General features: G+C 67.1%; 1 protein-coding gene across 1 annotated transcript in view; it reads right to left on the bottom strand.

Annotated features, from left to right (window-relative positions):
- The window catches only part of CRIM1 (cysteine rich transmembrane BMP regulator 1), an 87,553-nt gene that overhangs the window by 60,701 nt on the left and 6,146 nt on the right, over positions 1–20,706 (bottom strand). The gene's annotated exons all lie outside the window — the stretch shown is intronic.

Below are 20,706 nucleotides of genomic sequence, written 5' to 3'. Positions count from 1 at the left end.
GGCCCGCGATGGCCACGTGAGGCCCATGATGGACACAGGAGGCCCAAGACAGACACGTGAAGCTTAAGATAGCCACGTGAAGCCCATGATGGCCATGGGAAGTCCGCAATGGCCACATGAGGCACGCGACAGACACGTGAGGCCCCAGATGGCCACGTGAAACTCAAAACGAACACGTGAGGTCTGCGACGAACACGTGAGGCTCGAGATGGCCACATGAAGCCCGCAATGGACACGTGAGGCCCGCAATGGACATGAGTCCCAAGACAGACACGTGAAGCTTAAGACAGTCACGTGAGGCCCATGATGGCCATGGGAAGTCTGCAACGGTCATGTCCGGCCCACAACAGCCACGTGAAGCCCGCGATGGCCACGCGCCCAGTCCTGTCTGGGAGCCACCGGCAGGGCCACCCACACGGACGCCTCCCTCTGACGCGGCTGTTCACGGGAGCTGGGTGCTGGTGGGGACGTGTGGATGCACCTGGGCTCCTGAGGAAGGACTGGGCGCCTGGGAGCAGGGACGCCCGCACAGTGAGGGGCCTCGGCCACGGCAGAAGCCAACAGCATAACCCCCCCCCCCCGCCGGTTCCCTTCCATACAGTGCAGGCCGGGCTGGGGGGTGGGGCTCATGGCAGCACGTGGCCGGCACGCGCGGGATGGCCAGCTGGAGCCCCGCCCAGGCTGAGCACGGAACCGTCGGGCCTACGTGGGGTCCCTGGGCCACGCCCCCTCCCAGCACTCCTGGGTGCCCCCCTTAAATCAACATCACAGACGCTCGCACACAGCTCCTGGGGACACAGCTCTGCAACAGACCCGTTTGTGTCTCTGTGTGTGTCTGTGTGTATCTGTATGTGTCTGTGCTTGTGTCTGTGTCTGTCTATGTTTCTGTGTGTGTCTGCGTGTGTCTGTGTGTGTATATCTGTGTATGTCTGTGTTTGTGTCTGTGTCTCTCTGTCTATGTGTCAGTGTGAGTCTGTGTGGCAGACCCCTCAGGGCGGAGACACCACGGAGGGCCGCGGTCGGTCACTGACGTCCTCGCACACGCGTGGGCACTTGGCCTGGGGACTTGGCCTCGGGCCGGGGTTCAAGGCACCTCGCCCCACCCTGTGCTCAGAGGAGGGAGTGACGCCATGGTGCTACGGCATGGGGGCGGCACACAGACACACACAGACACACATGCACTGACACAGACACACACATGCACAGACACACAGACACTGACATACACACACAAACACTGACATACAGACACAGATATACACACACATGCAGACACACACAGACATATATACAGACACAGACACGCACAGACATACAGATACACACAGACACATACACAGACACACACAGACACAAACACATAGACACAGACACACATAGACACAGACACATGCATAGACCCATACTCAGACACATATAGAGACACACAGACACACACATAGACCCACAAACATACACACACGCACACAGACACAAGGCACGCACACACAGACACATACAGATACACAGAAAGACACACACAGACATGCACACAGCCACATACAAACAGACACACAGAAACATACGCATGTACATACACACACACACACACAGACGTGCACAATGCACACAGACACAGACACCCCCCCCCCGCTACTGTGCTATGAGACGGGGAGAAGGCTCTGGTCCTCTCACCAGCCCCTGCCCGCGGCAAGGATGCTCTAGAAGGTTGGAGACGGGGGCTTTGGGGAGACACCGGAAAGGGGAGACCCCTCCCCTCCCATGTTAGACCCTTGCCTGAGCTGTTGCATGTTTGAGGGGCCGACCCGCTTTAGAAGGGGGAACAGAGCCACCATTTGTCTGTCTTCATCTCGCTCCGTACACGGCCCCTCTCAGTCCTGAGGAGTAACACGGGGCGCACGCGCACACACACACACACACACACACACACAGGTGCGTCCCCCTCCTCATGGCAACTGTGAAGTGGGCGGCGGGAACGCCCGCGCAGACGGCAGCCCCTGAAGTTTCTCATCTCTGTTTAGCCGCCGGGCTAGTGGACCCCCAGCCTCGGCTGGCTCCGTGCAGCAGCCTGTGAAGGAGTTGGTGTCACCGGGTGTTCACACTTGTCGCTGGCCCAGCCCCAGCTGCGGAGACGCCGTGAGAAACCCAAACAGCATCTGACGCGCAGGAGAAACCCGGCTCCTTCGCCGGGAAGACACGGGAGGGCTCTGCATGGGCCGGGGCAGCGGGCACTCACGCCCGGGACTGCCAAGGAGGATTCCCAGGGCAGCCCCAGGGTGGGCACAGGGCGGCGGGCAGGGGGAGGGGGTCACACGGAACCAGGGTCCAACAGGCCCCACTGGGCTGACAGCCCCAGAACAGACAAGTGTCCTGTGGCCACAGACCATGGTGGGCGGGGTCAACGGTGGCAGATCCGGCCCTGGTGCCCACCGGCCGCTGGTCCCTCAGCCCCTTCCCCATCTCAGCCGCCTCCAAGGCGCGTGCGCCGAGCTGTCCTTCTCCCACCAGGGCCCCGGGGTCCCCCACGCTCGTCAGGGCCTGAGGGAGTGGAGCCCACCCTGGCGCTCTAGCTAATGTCTCGCTCACGTCTCCACCGGGGGCGGCCTCCAGCCCCCCAGCTCACACCAGCCCAGAAGCAGCGGCGGCTGTGCGCCCGGGACCCTCCCACGGGGGCAGCTGGAGCCCCCCGGCCAGGCCCCCTGCAGACCCTCCCCAAGCCTGACCTGTCCGCAGACGCCCACCCAGCGAGGGCTTGCTCATCAGATGGAAGACCACGGTACACATGGGGGCCAACATGGGTGTGGCCCAATACACATGTGCCCCAACACGCACGCGGCCCAACACGTGTGTGACCCAACACACGCATGGCCCAAACCCACACACATGGGGTCCAACATACATGCACCCAAACATGCATGTGATCCTACATACACACAGCCCAGCACACGTGCCATCGAACATGCGTGTGCTCTGCCAAAGGCCGTCTTCCCATGAAAGTTTCCAGAGGTCTCCGGGCAGGCGGCCTCCTGCTGCCAGCCTGTGCCTGTCACCCCACGCCCCTCCGGCTGGGGTGGAGAGCGACTGGGCTGCATCTGTTCTCACCTGGACCCCGGGCTCTGTGACCCCGCAGGGCGGAGCACCTGCTCCAGAGCTGGGGCTCAGCGGGTCTCACAGAAGCCCGAGGGCGGCCTGCGGGCTCTGTGGGAGGACACGGACCCAGGGTGCGGGAGAGGATCCCGCGGCACGAGGCGTCTGCACACGCGGGCCCCGCCCGGGCCCCATCAGGCCCCAGGAGTGAGGCCAGAGCAGAGCCCGTGAGGCCCAGGCCCAGGCCCAAACAGGAGCCGGGGGAGGCGCGAGGCCCTGGGTGTGGCGCCTTCCCTGTTGGGGCCTGGGGGCGCGAGGGGCAGCCCCACAGCCCCTTCCCCCCTCCCGGGCGGCACAGCGCCAGCACCACTCGGAGGGACTCTCCCGCTGTGCCCGCCCCCCAGGCCCCCGCACGGCCCCTGGGTCTGCCCCTCTGCCCCCAGGCAGTGCCTCCACCAGCCGGCCGTGTCTCGGGAGCTGTGGGAACTGTCCCTGCCGGGCAGGCGGAGCCTTGGGCGCCTGCAGCCGGCCCGAGGCCTGTGTGCTCCTGGGCTCACCGGGGTGACGGGGCTCCGGTGGGGGACCCCCGCTGCCTCCGAATACGCGGTGGCAGATGCTCCAAGCGAGGAGCAAACCCCGCACAGCCCGTGGAGGGTCACGGGGACGGAAGCTGCAGACAGGGAGCAGACTCCCTCTGCAGTGCTCACAGAGCCCACAGCCACCGCAGAGGCACAGCTCTTGGAGACGCCAGAGGGAGGCCCAAGCGCTGCCTGCAGCTGCCCAGCTCAGGGGGCTCCGACTGCGATCAGCTCCCACCCTCGGCTCCAGGCAGGCTGGAGACCCCCGGCCCCAGGGGGCGGCCTCCCCTCCCCCTGCCCCAGGACACTTCTAAAAGCCTCACGAGCAAGTATGCCCGAATATGCTCTGGGGTACGTCCAAGCGCGAGGTCAGTGAGCACTGGAACTGAGGCACGCGCAAGGGCCCCGTGCAGCGCCGGGGGGACTCGGGACAGAGACCAGGTCGGCAGCGAGGGCGGCTGCGGGGGACACGGCGGGCCCAGACGCTCAGGCTTGGACTCGCAGGCACATCCCAGGAGCGAAGGGGAAGCCGGAGCGACAGCACAGCGGGCCCCGCACACAGACGGCCCGGGCTCGGTTCCCGACATCCCCAGCGGTGTCCCCCCACCATTGCCAGGTGTCCCCCCCCCGGCACTGTCTACAGTGCAGAGGGGCCAGGAGTCAGCACGGCCGGGGGGCCCCCGACAAAAACACAGAACGAGAAACTGAACTGAGCACGACTCCCACCCCCCATTTTTATTTTCTTTTTGGGTCCCACCTGGGAATCCTCGGGGTCCCTCCTGGCTCTGCACTCGGGAATCACTCCCGGCAGTGCTGGGGAGCAGATGAGATGCCGGGAATCGAACCCGGGTCGGCCGTGTGCCAGGCAGACGCCCTCCCCGCTGGGCTATCCCTCCGGCTCCCCCTTTTATTTTGGTTTTTGGGTTTTGCTCTTTCATCTGAAACGGTAACGGCGCCTCCTGTCCACGGCAGCCGCTTAGCAACAGCCCCAACACGGGACCGACCTCAGCGGTCACCGGCGGGTGACAGGACAAGGAGGCGGGGGCCGAGAGGCTGGGCGGAGTACTGCTCGGGCCTTGAAGCGGACAGAGGTGGGCGGGGAGGGTCTGCTGCCGAGAGGAGCAGGCGGGAGGGGAGAGGCGGCCACCAGGGGGCTCGGCTCCCCTGCAGACCATGAATCACAGACGCAAACAGGGGGCTGGAGCCGTAGCACAGTGGGGAAGGTGTCTGCCTCGCAGGCGGCCAACCCGGGTTCAATTCCCAGCGTTCCATACGATCCTCCGAGCACCGCCAGGAGTGATTCCTGAGTGCAGAGCCAGGTGTGACCCAAACAAGCAAAATAATAAATAAATAAAGCAAACGGTTTCGAGCACAAGGTGAGCCCCCAGATGAGGCAGGAACGGGAAGGGGCTGACGGGAGGGGCAGGGCAGGGGGCATCTGCTGGGGCCTGGAGAGAGGAGAGGGGGTCCCGTACCCACACAGCCCTGCCAACACGCCCCTGACGGTGACAGATGAAATGGAGGAGGGGAAGACAGAGCAGTGGGGTCCAAGAGGCGTTTCCCACAGAGCGGGTACATGAGTAAGAATGTTCTAGAAGTCCCGAAACAGGAAAAGGCTAAGCAAGGTGAGAAAAACTCCCCTTCTCTGGGGAAAGCCGTCCCCCAAGTGGTGCTGGGGAGGCCCAAAGGGAGGCCCTGTGCTGCGGGGGCTACCCGGCCACCTGGGGGTCCCGAAGGGAGTGGGGGGCACAGGGGAGTTAGGACAGGAGCCATCCCTACGAGAAAGGGGAGGAGACAGCCCCTCCCGACTGTCCCCACCGCCCATGCCCAGAGCCCAGCCGGGAACCACCTGCCCCACGACCCCTCGCCCTGGGAATCTCAGCGGAAATAAGGCCCCGCCAGAGGTGAAGCCAGGATGCAGGGGCGAGGCCAGAGGAGGGGAAGAGAGCAGCCTGCGGAGCAGAGGGAGGGACGAGGGACGAAACACCAGTCATGGGGGGGGGCGCGCCACGGGCGGGGTCCCCGAGAGTGTGCGGGTGGCTGGTGACGAGGCCTCGTGCTTCCCAGGGCAAGGGCCCTTCGCAGCAGGGAGGGGGAGCCAGACTCGAAGGTCACGGAGAAACCGAGGCACTCCCCCGGCCTGAGGAGCTTCGCCCCAGGGCCCCAACACTTCCTGTGCCACCACCAGATCCCGATGTCCTCAAGGCCCAGCCGGGCAGGGGCAGGGACGGCCCGTCCTGGAGCCTGGACAGGCACTGCCGGGGCAAGCCTGGGTGGCCTCGCACGGGCCACCTGGCACCTGGGGACCAGACGGGAGGCCAGCGGGCCCCCAGGACCCCGGGCTGGTGCTGCTCCTGCCCTCCCTGCAGCCAGAGCCCCCGGGGCCCTGCCAGATCGAGCCGAGCGGCTCTGGCCACCGTGGGTGACAGGCGTGGACGTGCAGCCCAGACACCTGGGCAACACCGCAGGCGCCTGTCAGAGGGGACACAGGCCCCGCGCCCCCCCAGAGCTGCCCTCTGCCCAGCCAACGAACCCTTCCGCCTTTGCCCCGGGCAGGCTGCTCCCCAGCAGTGCTCAGGGGCACCCTGCACCCCCAGCTGGGAGGCGGTGATGGGGCTGCCAGCTGCTGCCCCCTCATGGTCCATCGGGCTGGACGCATCTCTCTCCCAGCGCTGGACGTTCCCGCTCATCACTCCGGGGGAAGCGGGTGACGTGTCCCCGGGGTCCAGCTGGACTGGCACAGGTGGGGCCTGGCCGGCAGCAAAACCATCGGCAGGAAGCGGCTTCTCTGGGGCTCAGGACGGGCTCTCCGTGGGGGAGTGACACGCAGGAGGGGCCTGGGGGCAAACAGGCCTTGGGGCCGGCTCACGGGAGGCCAGTCCCCAGGGAATAGGGAAGCACAGGGGGGGCGGGGCGCTCTGTCCCCTCCCTCTCCCAGGGAATAGGGAAGCACAGGGGGGGCGGGGGGGCTCTATCCCCTCCCTCTCCCAGGGAAATCGCATCGGCCGGGGCATCAGACATGCGCCGAGACGCTCAAGGGCTCTGCCCGGCTGCACCGGGGTGTCGGGGCTCGAACCCGGTCTCCTGAAGTCAATCCTGAGCTTCAGACCCCACCTCCTACAGGCTCTCTCCCGCCCCCCCCCCCAGTGAAGCTTTATTAATATTCCAAGGTGGCTCCAACTTCAGTACTTCTTTCCTTTCCATCGTTTCAAACTTTAAAAAGTGTTCAGCGTTTGGGCCACCCCCAGCGGTGCTCGGGGCTTACTCCCAACTCTGTGCTCTGGGATCACTCCTGGCAGGTTCAGGCGACCACATGGGGTGGGGTGGAGGGGCTTGGTTCGAATCTGGGTCAGCCTCAAGCAAGGTAAGCGCCGTCCAGACCCCCATGAGCATGCAGAAGAGGCCGCACGAGTCCGTGCACGTGACCGTCCCGTCCAGCCAGACGAGCGGAAAGACCCGGGACCCGCCTGCTGCAGAGACCGGGGCCAGTGCAGCGTCAGACACTCCTGCGGGCGGGGCCCTTGACCACGAACCCGCATAGCAGCGAGGCTCGGACTCTCGGGGCTCCGGCGGGGTCTGTGGCCAGCTGGGCGCGACGCGGGGGCACCGGCCAGACGGGAAGGACTCTCCAGATCACACCTGGCCCAGGAGCACGGGGAGGGGAGGGCCAGGGACGCAGCAGCTCAGGATGCAGTTCCCGAGAAGCCGCGGGCGAGGGATGACGCCTCGAGGTGGGGGAGCCCCGAGTCTCCCGTGACGCCCCGTTATCCCTGCAGGCACTTCCTGTGCTGCCCGTCTTGCTGAGCCGAGAAGCTGCCTGGCTGGGTCCGAGCTCACGGCTCATGGCAAGAGGAGGAGAAGGGCCGGGGCAGGAGAGCCGGGGGGACAGCTCGAGTCCAAGCGAGGCAGAGGACGAGAGCGCCGGGCAGAGAACAGGGGCCTGCACGGGGTGCAGTGTGGACGCCAGTCTGCTGTCCAGCCGCGCCAGCCCCCGAGGCACCCCCCATGACAGACACGCCAGCCCGCCTGAATCCCCCTCCCCTGATGGACACGCCGGCCCCCGAGTCACACCCCCGCCCCCCAAGCAGCCAAGGCGCAAGGCTTCCTTCCGACCGACTGCACCCAGTGGTCACTTCCATCGCCCCGTCCCGGCTGACCCGGAAACTGCAGCCCTGGGTGCCAGCGTCAAGGCCGCGCCCCGAGTGCTTCCAGGCCTTCCCGTCCGGGCCCACGGAACCCTCCCACCCAGGCCGCAGAGCCCAGCCACGGTCCACGGACCCTCGCGGGCATGGGTAGTGTGCGATTTCCACCCGGCCCCGCGTCACCCACAGTCCCGGCTCCCGACAAGCCCCTCTCCCGGGAAGCCCCGGCCCCGGCCCCCAGAGGAGCGAGCACTGGGGGGCCCGCAGGAGCAGCGCCCACGCAGGCCCTCGAGGTCATGCTGCCACCACCAAGCAAACCCGGGGACCGAGAGCCCAGAAGGGTGAAGTGCTCGGGACGTGCGGGAACGTCCGAGCGGAGTCACTCTCTCTCCACCCGGAGCCTCGACACGGGCAGACACCCCCCCCTCCCCCCACGACTCAAACACCCAACAAGACCCGCTGCCGGCTGTCGGGTCCCTCCGGCCCTGTGCAGTGGCAGAGTGGCCCCGGGACCCCTGGCCCGCACACACGGATGCCACAGACCCCGGCTCTCTCCTCCGGACCGAGCACCCACCCTCCGCAGGCTCAGTGCTGGGCCCTGGCCCTTCCTTCCGGGCGGCGAGCCGGGGCGAAGGTGGTGCCAGTCTGACCCGCCACAGAGGACCCTGGCTCCACGCACAGCTCGGGGGCCGGAGAGGCCGTGCAGATGGTGGGGATGGCGCTCGCCTTGCAGGGGCCGCTGATCCCCGCCGGGAGCGAGCACTGAGCACAGAGCCAGGAGTGAGCCCTCAGCGCTGCAGGTGGGGCCCCCAAACCAGACCCGGCTTCCTCCAGCCATGGCCCTTCCTCTGTGCCCGCAGGGGAGCAGAGCTGCGGGGGCGGGAGTTAAGGGCAGGGGCGCGTCTGCACAGCCACAGGCTGAGGGGGGGCGACCCACAGAGGGGACAGCGCGAGAGTCCACTGTACTGGGCCGAGGTCAGGGCGAGTCCGGGACGACTCCAGGGGGCCCGGGAAGGCGAGTTCACAGCCGCGTGCACCCACGGCCGCACCAGAGGCCCACAGAGCCGACACACACAGGCGGGCGGGAGGGGGGGGGGGCTGCACAGCAGGACCGTGGGGGAGACCGTGGGGAGGGGCTGAGCGCCTGAGGCCCCCCACCCCGCTGGGCGCGCGCAGAGCAGAGCACCCGGGTCCTGGGGGGTGCGGCCCCTGGACACCTGCCTTCCCACGGGGCCCCTGGCTCGGCCCCCCTCCCTGTCAGCACCCACGCCTGGGCCCGGCTGGAGGGGCCGCCCTGCGCTTCCTTTCCCTCCGTCCCACCCCAAGGCCAGGGGCGCTGCACCCCCCACCCTGGCCCTTCCGCTTTCCCAGGCCAGGTCCACCCGGGACACTCGCAGCCAGCGGCCGGAGGTCACATTCCGGCAGCTTCCCACCCGGCCTGGGGGGCAGGGCCCTGGGGCGCCCAGGATATGGGCGCGGGCCAGGGAGGGCCCCCGACACCCCAGCTGGCGGGAGCACGCACGAGGGGGCTGGGGCTCGGGGCTCTGTCCGCCCCCCCAGGCTCCACGCCCGGACCCGCTACTTGGGTCCACAGGGCCCCGAGCTCGGGAACCTCCCAACCCGCATCTGTCCCCCGCCCCCCTCACCCCGGGGCTGGGCCCCCCCACCCGCACAACCCCACCCCCGACGTGCTGCCACCAGGCGCCCGGCGGCGAGGTGAGTCCCCCTCCCAGCTTCACAGCAGCCCTGGGGGGCCGGGGGCAGGAAGGGGCCACCGAGGGTCGAGCTCTGTCCCCACCCCACCCCCGCCCCCGAGAACAATCAAACAAAGCCAGGGCGGGTGTGAGCACCTCCGACACCCAGGCTGCGCTGAAGGGGTCCCACCAAGGCCCGGGGACAAAGGGCCCGGTGTCCGTGTCCAGCGGCTGGAACAGATCCCGCTGCCCAGGAGCCAGGCTGCGGACACAGCCCGGCCCGGCCACTGAGAGGATGCGGCTGGCGCGGGGGGTCATGTGGAACGAGGAGAATCTGGACTTTTTACCCCCTGCCAAGACTCCCCATGGCGAGGGGGCGGGTCGGAGTCAGGCTGGAAACGTCCCCCCCCCCCCCCCCGCCCTTGTCCTGGGCGGCCCCCACCTGCCCGCCTGGGTTTGTGTGCAGGGGAAGGGGGGAGGGGGAGGCCAGGGGAGCCCCCAGGACGCCCCTTCTCGGGGAGGATGAGCTGAAGAAGCCCCAGGGCTCTGGCCCTCACCCCCGAGGCGGCCTGCACACCAGGAATGTGGGTGCCCCCGGCCCCCAAACTGACTTACTGAAACAAAAAAGACGAACAGCGGGAGTCATGAGAGAACTTCACGGTCAGGCCGTTTTGGAAGATGTCGAGACCTTAGAATAAAGTGAAATAAAACCAACCCCAACGCCAACCCGCGGGGAGCGGTTATGAAAATGACCGGGCCCACGGGGGCTGGAGTGACCGCACGGCGGGGCGGGCGCTGGTCTTGCTCAAGGCCGCGCTGGGCTCCTTCCCCGGCACCCCGGGCTCCCCCCGAGCCCCGCCAGGAGAGATCCCCGGGCAGAGCCAGGAGTCAGCCCTGACCACTGCTGGGTGCGAGCCCCAAGGCGAAATAATTAAATTAAAATAATAATCTTATTCAATGACCGAAGACAGCAGGCGTGGCGTTTCCGGGTGGGCGGGCCGGTGAGCGGGGAGGCTCGTGCCAGCCTGTGCCAGCCCGTGCTGCCGGCCCCTCCGGGCCCCTTGTCTGGGTGTGGCAGAGGAGGGGGTTTGGGCGCCCGGGAGCCACACTGTGGGGCCCCCTCCTCTCTTCGCCTCGCTCCCTCGTCCTGGCCCCCCAATGAGCATTTCTAACCACAGAGCTTCCCAGCCACCTGCCGCAGTCCTGCGCGTGGTCACAGACTCGCTTTCCCAGTCCACACGGTCCAAGCCTCCGGTCCAACACCTGCGTCCCGGGACTGGTCCGTGCCTGTGCACGGCGTGCTGGAGGCTCGGGTTGGCCCCGGCACCACCAGGAGCGACCCTCAAGTTCCGAGTTGGGAGCAGCCCTGACCCCAGGGCGGGCCCCTCCTCTGCGAGAAGCCCTGGTCCTTGGCGCCCAATCCTGCGGGCTGGGGGCACGGGGGCCTGCGTCCTCGTGCCCACCGCCCTGAGGACCCCGGAGCCGCCCACCCGAGGGTCGTGAGCCGGGCTCCCGTGGGGGTGCGGCGGCCGCTCCGCCCTCTCAGTGACCCGGGCAGGCGCCCATGAGGCAAGCTGGAACACAAGTGGGTGGCCGGGCACATGGGTGGACGGGGCGGGCTGCCTGCCCACCAGACGCTGCCGCTCCCAGACCCCAGCAGGACGGGAAGGAGCCCACCCACCCTCAGGGCCCCACAAACCAGTCAGCCCGGTTATTCCTCCTCGCCGGTGCGGGGGCAGATGCCCTCCCCGTTCCGGCTCACAGACGAGGACAGGGGGCGGGGGAGCAAACCTCGCGGCCCCCGTCGGGAGCTCAGCCCGGGCTTCTCCTGGGCACTGTCTCCAGGCTCCGGCCAGCGGAAGGCGTGCCCACGGCCTTGCCGTGGCCCCAGCAGGGCGGGGTCCAAGGGCAGTGGCCTCCCGCAACCCCGGGTTCTCCGGATGCCCAGGGCCCAGCCCAGCCCCGGGCTCTCACTGCGCCCCCAAAGGCCCCCAGTTGCCGCTTTCACAGAGGAGACCAGAATGGGAGTAACCGCCCAGTGCACCAAGCCACTGCCTGGCACTGCACACGGACCCCCAGGCCCAGCCAGAAGTGACCCCCGGGCACTGCTGGGTGTGGCCCCAAACAATGAAAGAACAGGAGAGACCAACTCTCCAGCAAGCCCAGAGCTGAGGTCCACAGCTGCCCGTCCGGAAGGGCGGACTAGCCTGGCCTGCAGGCAGCCCGCCTGGGCAGGGCAGAGAAACGCCCCCTCGTGCAGAGCCCGGCAGCCAGAAACAGCCGGGAGCCCTGCACACCCAGAATCCCCGCAGGCAACGGCCGCCGCGGTGTGCACAGCCCCTCATGCACGCACACACACGCATGCACACAGGTATATGCACACACGCACACACATGCATGCACACACGCACACAGGTATGCACACATACACGCACACACGCATGGATGCACACACGCACAGGTATGCACACACGCACACAGCTATGCACACACGTGTACACACATGCACACGTACACACGAGACCCGGGAGGGACCGCCCAGCCCGTGCCCAAGCAGATGAAGGGACGCCAGCTCCTGGGCTCACGGGGGAAGATGCTTCTGACGGACCAGGAAACGCCAGCACGCAGGGCTGATGGTAAAGACCAGCGGGTTACACATTAACCACCGGCCGGCACGCCCGGAGGGGCCACCCAGAAAGGCAGCTTCAACATCTGCTGGGTGGCAGGCGGGGACGCAGGCCGTGTGGCAGGGGGGACAGCCCAGGAGAGCCTGGGCCCCTGCCCCGTGACACATGGACTCCTAAGCCTGCTGGCTCTCGGTGCCAGTCACCCGGGAGCCACATTTTGGCGGCGGGGGTGGGGGTGGTAGAAGCCAGGCCTGTTCCGGCGTGTGGCAGACCCCAGTTCAGACCCTGCACGGCCAGCGGTCCCTGGAGTCCCCTCCGAGCGGAGGGCCGGGAGGGACCCCACCCTGCCTCCCCTAGAGCTTCTCTGCGTTCCCGGAAACGGCGCTTGGCACCTGCTGGCTCGCCCATGCTGCCGGCCCCCCGAGTCCCGAACATCCCACAAACACCCAAGGTCAACCGGGAACACCTGGGCTGGGGGCGCCATCAAACAGCGCCTTTATTTTAAGTCACTATGTTGATCCCAAGGTCCGGGCTGAGTTCCAGCCGGGCCCGGGCGGGGCCCGTGCTCCGAGGGGTGCGAAGCCGCCTGAGGGACTGAGCCCCGGCCAGCGCGGCCGGGCGCCCGGAGTCAGCATCTCACAGGAACACGCCAGGCGGGCCACGCGCTTCCAGGGGGTTGGGAATCAGAAGCTGAACGATGAGGAGGAAATAAAAAATTCCGTTTTCTCTCCTAGGAGTTCAAGGACTTCAGCTTTCACACACAACATACCTGAACTCTGGGGACTGGGGTTTGACGTTTGCTCACTGGTTTTAAGTGACTGTATTGTGAAAATACCGGGACAGCTGCTCTTGATACAGGGGGGTGCTCTTGATACACCTGGGAGTGCTCCAAGCTCTGTGCTCAGGGGTCACTCCTGGCAGTGCTCGGGGCTCCACGGAGACAAAGCACACACGCAGCCTACCGGCCCATCTCGGCAGCCCTCTGTACGGTTTTCAAACGTGAAGCCCATTTCTGAGAGGGTCAAAAGTATTATCAGGGGCTGGAGAGATCATACAATGAGTAGGGCTCTTGCCTGGCGCATCACGGGCCCCGGGTTCGATCCCCAACACCCCAGAGGGTCCCCTGCAGCCCTGCCAGGAATGCTCCCTGAGCACAAAGCATGACTGCAGCAGCCAGTAGGGGCCCAGGAAGAAGCCAATTCTGCCAGTTCCTGACAGTCCCAGCAGACACGAGCCGGACAGTGCCCCAGGCGTGCAGACCGTATTTCCGGCCAGCTCCTGACCTGACCTGCTGTGTTCCCTCAGAGAATGGCAGCAACGAAAGGTCCCGGAGAGACCCTCCCCAGAGAGACCCTCCCCAGGGAGACCCTCGGGCCCCGCGGAACGCAGCAACGCTCGGATCCGGCTCCTCTCTGGAGCGCGCCTGTGTCCTTTCTCTGTGTTTCATACTAAGCAAATATTTACAATCCAGCATTGCCCTGCCCGATGCCCCGCCCCGCCCCCCACAAGAATCCGAACACGCCTGCCCGGCGGCCCGGCCCGTCTGCGCGAGGCCCATAAACTCTCAGGACGCTACGGCTTCCCCACGTCCATCAAAGCACGGCCCCGCGGGAGGGCGGGGCACCAGGCCAAGGCACCAGGGGCGGAGGAGCGGGGATGGGGAGGGGGTGGCCGGTGCCCTGCACAGGAGCGGCCGGCACAGCCCGGAAGCTGCCCGGACACTCGAGGTGGACCCGCTCTGGAGTGGACGGTAGAAACGATGCAGGCGGTGGACAGACAGGCGGACAGGCCCGCCGCAGTGGTGCACACTGCACAGCCCCCCGGGGCCCGCTTCGGGCGCCCTCGAACCTCCGGAGGGGAGCCGGCCACCTGGGAACCATTTCTCAGACAGGGCCAGGCCCCCCAGTCTCTGCAGGGCCAGTCACAGGACATGAGACGCAGAGAACAGAGACGCCAGCGACAGTCAGGTGACACCCTTCTCAACAGCCATCCGGGAACTGGCCCAGGAGCCCTGAGGTTCGGGAACCCTCCCGGTCACCGTCCCGTGTGCATACATGCATATGCGGGGCGCAGGCGAGGAGGGCGTGCACACGGCCGCCGGACACAGCCCCCCCCCCATGCGACCGGAGACTCGGGGGCTCAGCAGGCTGTGGCCCCTGCCCTCCCACCCCGTGGTGGGCCCACGGCAACCCCCCAGCTGGGGCCCCCTGGCAGGACGCCAGCCCGGGAAGGCTGGGGGTGCTCGGCCCGAGGGGAAGCGTGCTTGCAGCTGGCGCCCCTCCCCACAACTGCCAGACCACCCTCGGGCGCCCCGCCCGGGGCTCCCTGTTCTGGTCTGAAGCTGGCAGCAGGCGGGGGGCGGGGGGGCCCAGCTGTCCCATCCAGGCCGCAGGTGAGCACTGGCCTGGGAGGCTGCGACGTCCAGGAACCCCGTCCACCCGCAGTCATGCCACCCGGGAACTCAGGGATGCGGGCAGCCCTGTGACACAGTGACCAGCCAGGAACTGGCCCCCAGTGCTGGCCTGGACACGCTCCCGGCCTCCTCGGTCCCCCTAGGCAGGGACCCAGCGACCCGGGGGGCTGGGAACCGGGGCTTCAGGCCACGTTCTCCACCACGGCTGCCCCGAGCTGCCCCCTCTGTCCACCAGGTGGCCAGGCCTTGCCCCCGCAGCAGCTGGAGGCCCCGGGGCCTCAGCCAGGCTGGCGCGGGCAGCTCTGCGGGTCTGCGGTGGCTTCACCGGCTCCCGTGTGGACTGTCAGTGAGACACTCCAGCGGGCGGGCGCGGGCTGACCCGGGCTCAACCCCCTGGGCACAGAGGCAGGAGCAAGCCCTGAAGCCGGGAACGGCCCCAGGACGAAGCAGACAAGGAGCAAGGCCCAGGCGTGGGGGGGGGCTCAGGACCCCAGAACTCCAGAGCGCCCTCTGGCTTCCCGCTCCAAGGACTGTGAGACACTTTCCAACTGCCCGGGAGACCCCAGACACCGCGATGACCCCCCATCAGAGCCAAATGCCTTCCTGGTCAGTGCACCAAAGTGACCCTGCACTGGGTCTGAGGGTGTCTGTCTCACGGCTGCCGTGACGGCGGAGGGTCCCGGCCACGGAGAGCACCAGGTCACCGTGTGACGGGCACGTGGCGACACACCCTTCACACAGCAGCCAGCTGTCCCGCAGCCGGAGTTACCACCCCCCCACAAGTGAAGGGAGTCGGGGCTGAGGATGCCCGGGCCCCCCCGCAGGGGCGCGCACCACGCCCTCTGCCCGTCCCCACGGCTCGCAGCCGACATCGCAGATGGAAAACTTTCTGTCTAATATCTTGGATGACCTTGAGTCTGGATTTAGTCAACAAATGCTCACTGAGCCCTCCGCGTGTGCCAGCACTAGAATAACACGCCATCCTGGCACCCGCGGGCCGCCTGGAGCAGGGCACAGAAGTGTGAACTCTAGCACGGAGCAGGAGGGCGCGCGCGCGGAGAGGAGCTACTTACGGGCGCGGGCGTTCCCGGGAGGGGCGGCCAGGAAGTCGCCCTCCAGGTAGGGCCTGGGCGGGGGCAGCGCAGGCCTTGCTGGGGGCAACAGGGTCAACGGGGGACCCCACACACCCCCAATCTCTGGCCGCAGCAGGTTTGGGGACGCCTGTCCGGCACGTCCCTCCCACACCCCACGCCCACCCCGAGCCGCCCCTGCGGCCTGTGCAAAGGCCCTGGCGCCCCGCAGAAGGCGAGCTGGGAACGCCCGCCGGGGGGGGGGGGTCTGGTCTCCTGTTCCCGGCCCCCCCACCCCCGGCCCTGTGCAGAGCGGAGGCGAAGGTCCCCCAGTGCTGGGAAGATGGGAGCTTGTCCCGCCGCCGAGCCCGCACCTCTCCCCGGCCCCTCGGTGCTGCCCTGAGCCTCGGGGGCCCCTGAGAGCAGGACCCGGGTCCAACCGCTTGCAGGTGCCCGCACAGCCCCGAGAAGGCAGCGCCCGGGCGAGCCCGTGAGTGTGTGTTTCTTCTGGACGTGCCTTATGTCGTTAAGGGACATAGATACTCCTTCTCCCTCCGTTCCGCAGCCCCCTCTCCTCGGACGCACTGCTCCTTTCTCGGGGAGTGGCAGGGAGCACGGTTTCCGGACCCGGGGCTGCCTTTGCCCCACACAGGCTTTGAAAAGGATTTCGGCTCCTTCAACAGCAACAGCAGAAACAAAACAAAGCAGAACAACCCACCTCCGACTCCTCTGCCCGGGCCCACGTCCCGGCAGGGGCTCCGTGTCTCACCCCCGGGGGCTGCTGCTCCTTCCTGCTCTGTGGGACCTGCCCCGCGGGACCCCCCCAAAGAACCGTGTCTCACAGCCACCCCGAGAAACTCCCCAGCCCCCCAAGCCAGGGAAACCTCACTCCCCGTCACCAAGGAGAGTGACGGCAGGCAGTGCTTTTCCACTTGCCGTGAGAGTGTCCCAATTAACTCGCCATTCTAAGAGCCCCAGCACTCTAATGAGAATTTTTTTTCCCTCCGCAAATGCAATAAAAACAACGCGCCGCCTTTATTTATTAAGGAGCCATTTTCAGTCTGCTGATACACGGCACGGATGGGACACTTCATTGGCCCCAAGCATGCGAGCTGTTTTCAGCACTCTGGCAACAATGCAAAGTATTCTGTTTGTGCGTGCCCTCGGCAACTGAAAGTGTACACACACACACACACACACACACACACACACACATACACACTCGATGTCAATGTCACTGAGTCCACTGCATCTTGAAAGAAGAATGACCAGCGGCTTCTGGGTGCTAAGGGGCGTCTGTCACTGCACGGGGGTGTGGCCGCTGACACCGCAGCCACATTTCACCTCCCCGAGGGCACATTTCACCGCTCCATACACCTTCCGGCCAGCAGCCTAGCGGCCTGAGCATGGTTTTACAAGCCCGCATCCGTCCTCCTCCCCACGGCCTCCGGGGCGTGTCACGGCCGAGCCGCCCATCCCGGCCCTACCATTTCTGCAGGACCCTCTCCTGCCCCCTGCCAAGTACAGACACCACAGCGGACACTGGGCGCCCCCCGAAGCTGGGTGGGCTCCCCCGTCCAGCAGAGCAGCCAGCACAGGGCAGGGGACCAGAGGCTGGTGGGGGGTGGCGCTGGACACTGGCCTGCGTAGGCCGGGGCAGGGGCGGCAGCGGTGGCCCTCAGCCCCGGTGCACGCTGGGGGCCGTGGGCAGGCACGGTGCCAGCACAGGGGGGGCGGGAAGCAAAACAGATCAAGCCTCCTGGCAGGGCAAAGGCAGTGCAAGGGGCTGGGGGCGGGTAACCACTGCCCCCATGGGTTGAGTCGGTAGGGAGAGAGGGGAGAGAGACAGAGGAAGGCTGGGAGGGGGAGAGAAAGAGGGGGGAGGGAGGGAGACCAGGGCCCACCACCAGCGTTTACCCGGCCCTGATCAAACAGACCCGTCATACAGCGCGGAGTCAAAATCAAAAACCAAACCAAACCCAAGCCACGGGGGCAGCAGGATGCCACGCTCTCGCAGAGACAAAACTGGTTCCCACGCCAGGGACTGGTGGCTGGACAGAGCGAGCACTGTGGCTGGAGCACCCAGAGGGTGAGCACTGTGGCAGGAGGTCATGGTGCTGAGCCAAAGTTTCTCACGTTTCACTTTAACTGGCGGGTTAAGGCTCCCGAGGCCCCCCCCCCCCCCCCCGGGCTGCTGCCTCCTTTGAACGAACTCAGCTGCTGAACCCAAGCACTGAACCGGAGCTGGGTGCGGTGGGGGGGTACGGCCCCCTGAGGAGGGGACACGTGCCTCCGTCCCTACCAGGGGGCGAGTTTGCAGGCAGTGGCGGGCTGCCACGGGGGGCTGCCGCCCTCCCGTCCCCACCCCACGGCGGCGCGCCCGCCCCCGGGTCTGATCCCGGCGGGAGGCCCCTCCCCGCTGCTCCTCCTCCCGGGAGCTCCCTGGCAAGTGAGAACAGCGCGAAGGTAGAGGAATGCGGGGAATCTGGCGGCAGCGCTGGGCCGAGCAGCAATTACTCAACTCCCCGTGTCAGGGCCGGGCGGGAGCGGGAGCTGGGGGCGAGTCCCGGCCTGTCCTGCTCCTCGGGCCTCGGCGTCGGGGGCGGGACTCCTGCAGGACGGGGGGCTAGAGCTGGCCCGGAGTGGCCCTGGGTGGCAGGTGAGTCCCGTGAGGCTCCGTGCGACCCGGTCCACGCTGCACACATTCAGGAGACTGGGAGGGGGGCGGGGGGGCGTCGTTCACAGTCAGGCCCCAGGGGAGCAGGAAGCCGGGCTCTTGCCCTCCCTCTGTCCTGCAGCTCTCCTGCCCACACTGGGCACTGCCCACCCGCTCGCAGCCCCCGGCGAGCCAGGACTTGCACCCACCCGCGGGCGCTCTCTCTCGGAAACGGGCCAGAGAGTCTGGGCCCTTGGCCTGGGCGGGCTGCACCGGTGACCGCGCCCTCTGACCCAGGGGTCAGCGGCTCCCGTCCCCCCCCCCCCCCCCCCGCTGTCTGGGCACCTCCTGTGCGTGCCCCCAGGTGCCTCCGGAGATGCCCCGGTGCAGAGCATGGGTGTGAGGTCTGGAAGGTGCCGGAAGGGAAACGAGCGAGGGAGAAGACCCTGGAGGCAGGGGGAGCACTCCCCGCCCGTCCTCCCGACAGTGAGAGCCTGGGCCAGGGCCAGCTGTGGAGGCCCCGTGGGAGGTGGACACGCCCTTCCCGGCCTCAGCCGAGGAGCCCTTTGCTCGCGGCCTTTGGAGAAGCGGCTAAAAGTGTTACTTCTGGCGGGACGGGCAGGTCGGGTTTCCCGGGCCCTGCCAGAAATTCCTTTCTGTTTTGAACCTGAGCTGTTTGTTTACGGTTTTTGTTTTGAAACGCCACGTCCGTCTGTCCGTCTGTCCTCCGCTGGGCAGGCCTCTGGGCCCCCGCTCGCAGCCTCCTGTCTGTCCTCCTCCACTCGGAGCCCAGGAGCCGGGGGCCGAGGCCCGGTGGACAAGCCCGTGGGGGAGGAGAGAGGCAGGGCGGCACAACTAACGCTTCGTCTTCCTCTCCCACTTTCCAGCGAGGCGAACGTTCCCCGGGTGCTCCGGCCAGGTGCTCTTTTAGGCTGTGAGAAGCCGTCCAGGCTGAGGGGTGGCTGCTCTCCTCCTGGGAGGGTCCGGGTTCCAGGGAAGACCCCTGGCTGGGCTGGGGTCAGCCTCACCCATGGGCGGAGGCCGGGACAGACCTCACCTCCTACCGGGTGATGACGAGGTTCGGTGTGGCCAAGGGCAGAGGCCCGAAGTGCTGCAGCCTACTGGCGGGGTGGCGGGGGGGTGGCGGGGCCTCCCCTGGGCCGAGCTCCTCTCCTGGACCCCCAGAACTAATGGGAAGCGTTTGCCTCGCGCATCGTCAGCCACGTGCACTGGTGAGAAATGACACGCTCCCAGGCACGCGGAAGGGGTGGGGGGTCTGTCCTCAAGGGGGTCACCTGGCTGCTCAGAGTCGAGGCCAGAGTGTTGATATTTCCTGGGGGTCTCCTCCAGCCTGAGCTGGAGCCCAAGCCGTCGACCAGGACCATTGAGCCAGTGCTGCAGACGAACGCCCTTGGGGCTGCCACACCCCACACCCCACACCCAGCCTCGCCCGGGGGTCCCCCAGGCTCTGAGGTGAAGTCCAGAACCTCCCGGAAACTCCGAACAATCACAGGAACTCGATTCCCTTTCCTGAGCCCGTCAGCCAACAGCACCAAGGTATGTCACTTCTGAAACACTGTCCTTGGATGCAAATAGCTCGGTGCAGCGGGGTTCCAGCCGAGACGCAGCAAGTGTGCCCCCTCAGTCGCAGGAACTCGGCAAAGGCTCTGACGCCTGCTGGGGGGAAGGCCAGGGAGAGCCAGGGAAGTGCATGGTGTTGGCGCCAACCGGGTGCCAGGGGCGTCTCTCTGCGCCCCAGGCGCTGGGCCTGGTGCCTCCGACAACGCATGTGGCCGGGCTCAGCTTGCCACGAGAGAGGCCAGCAATGGAGGAAGCGAGAAGGGAGGGAAAGGAACGGCCCCGCGGAGGGTCCCGCGTCCATGCACACACCCTGCACACGCACACACGCATGCGCACATGCATCCCCACGGTCCTGGCGGCGACAGTCACCCGGTGAAAAAGCTATCACGCTGCCTCTGCACAGGGCAGGGAACGGAAGCCCCGAACAACCGTGCCCGCTGGTTGCCTGGGCCGAAGAGATCATGAGCCAGAGCGGTAGGACAGCAGGCAGGGCGCCCCCCCCCTGGCATGTGGCCCGCCCCGGAGCACCACCAGGGGAACTGCTGAGCGCGCAGCCAGGAGGGAGCCCTCCCTGAGCACTGCCGGGTGTGGCCCCCTCCGAAACACAAAGACGGAAATAAAGAGCCGAGAGCCAGAGAGAGATGGTTCAAGGGGCCGGAGCACACCAGGCCCCGAGTTCGATCCCTGGCGGGCCTCGTGTGCCCAAGCCCCACCCGTCCCGCCCAATGTGGCTCTGGAGTCCCCTGCAGCACAAGCACCGGGGCTGCACGGACAGGCTCTCCCAGGAGCGAGGCCCTCCGTCTGTCTGTCCGTCTCCTGGTTCTGGCCTCACCCCCGACCCCCGTCACCCCCTCCCCC

This window comes from Sorex araneus, chromosome X (genome assembly GCF_027595985.1).
Source record: "Sorex araneus isolate mSorAra2 chromosome X, mSorAra2.pri, whole genome shotgun sequence".
NCBI classification, from domain to species: Eukaryota; Metazoa; Chordata; class Mammalia; order Eulipotyphla; family Soricidae; genus Sorex; species Sorex araneus.
The sequence above is the reverse complement of the archived record's forward strand: the minus strand, read 5'-3'. Positions and strand labels throughout refer to the sequence as shown.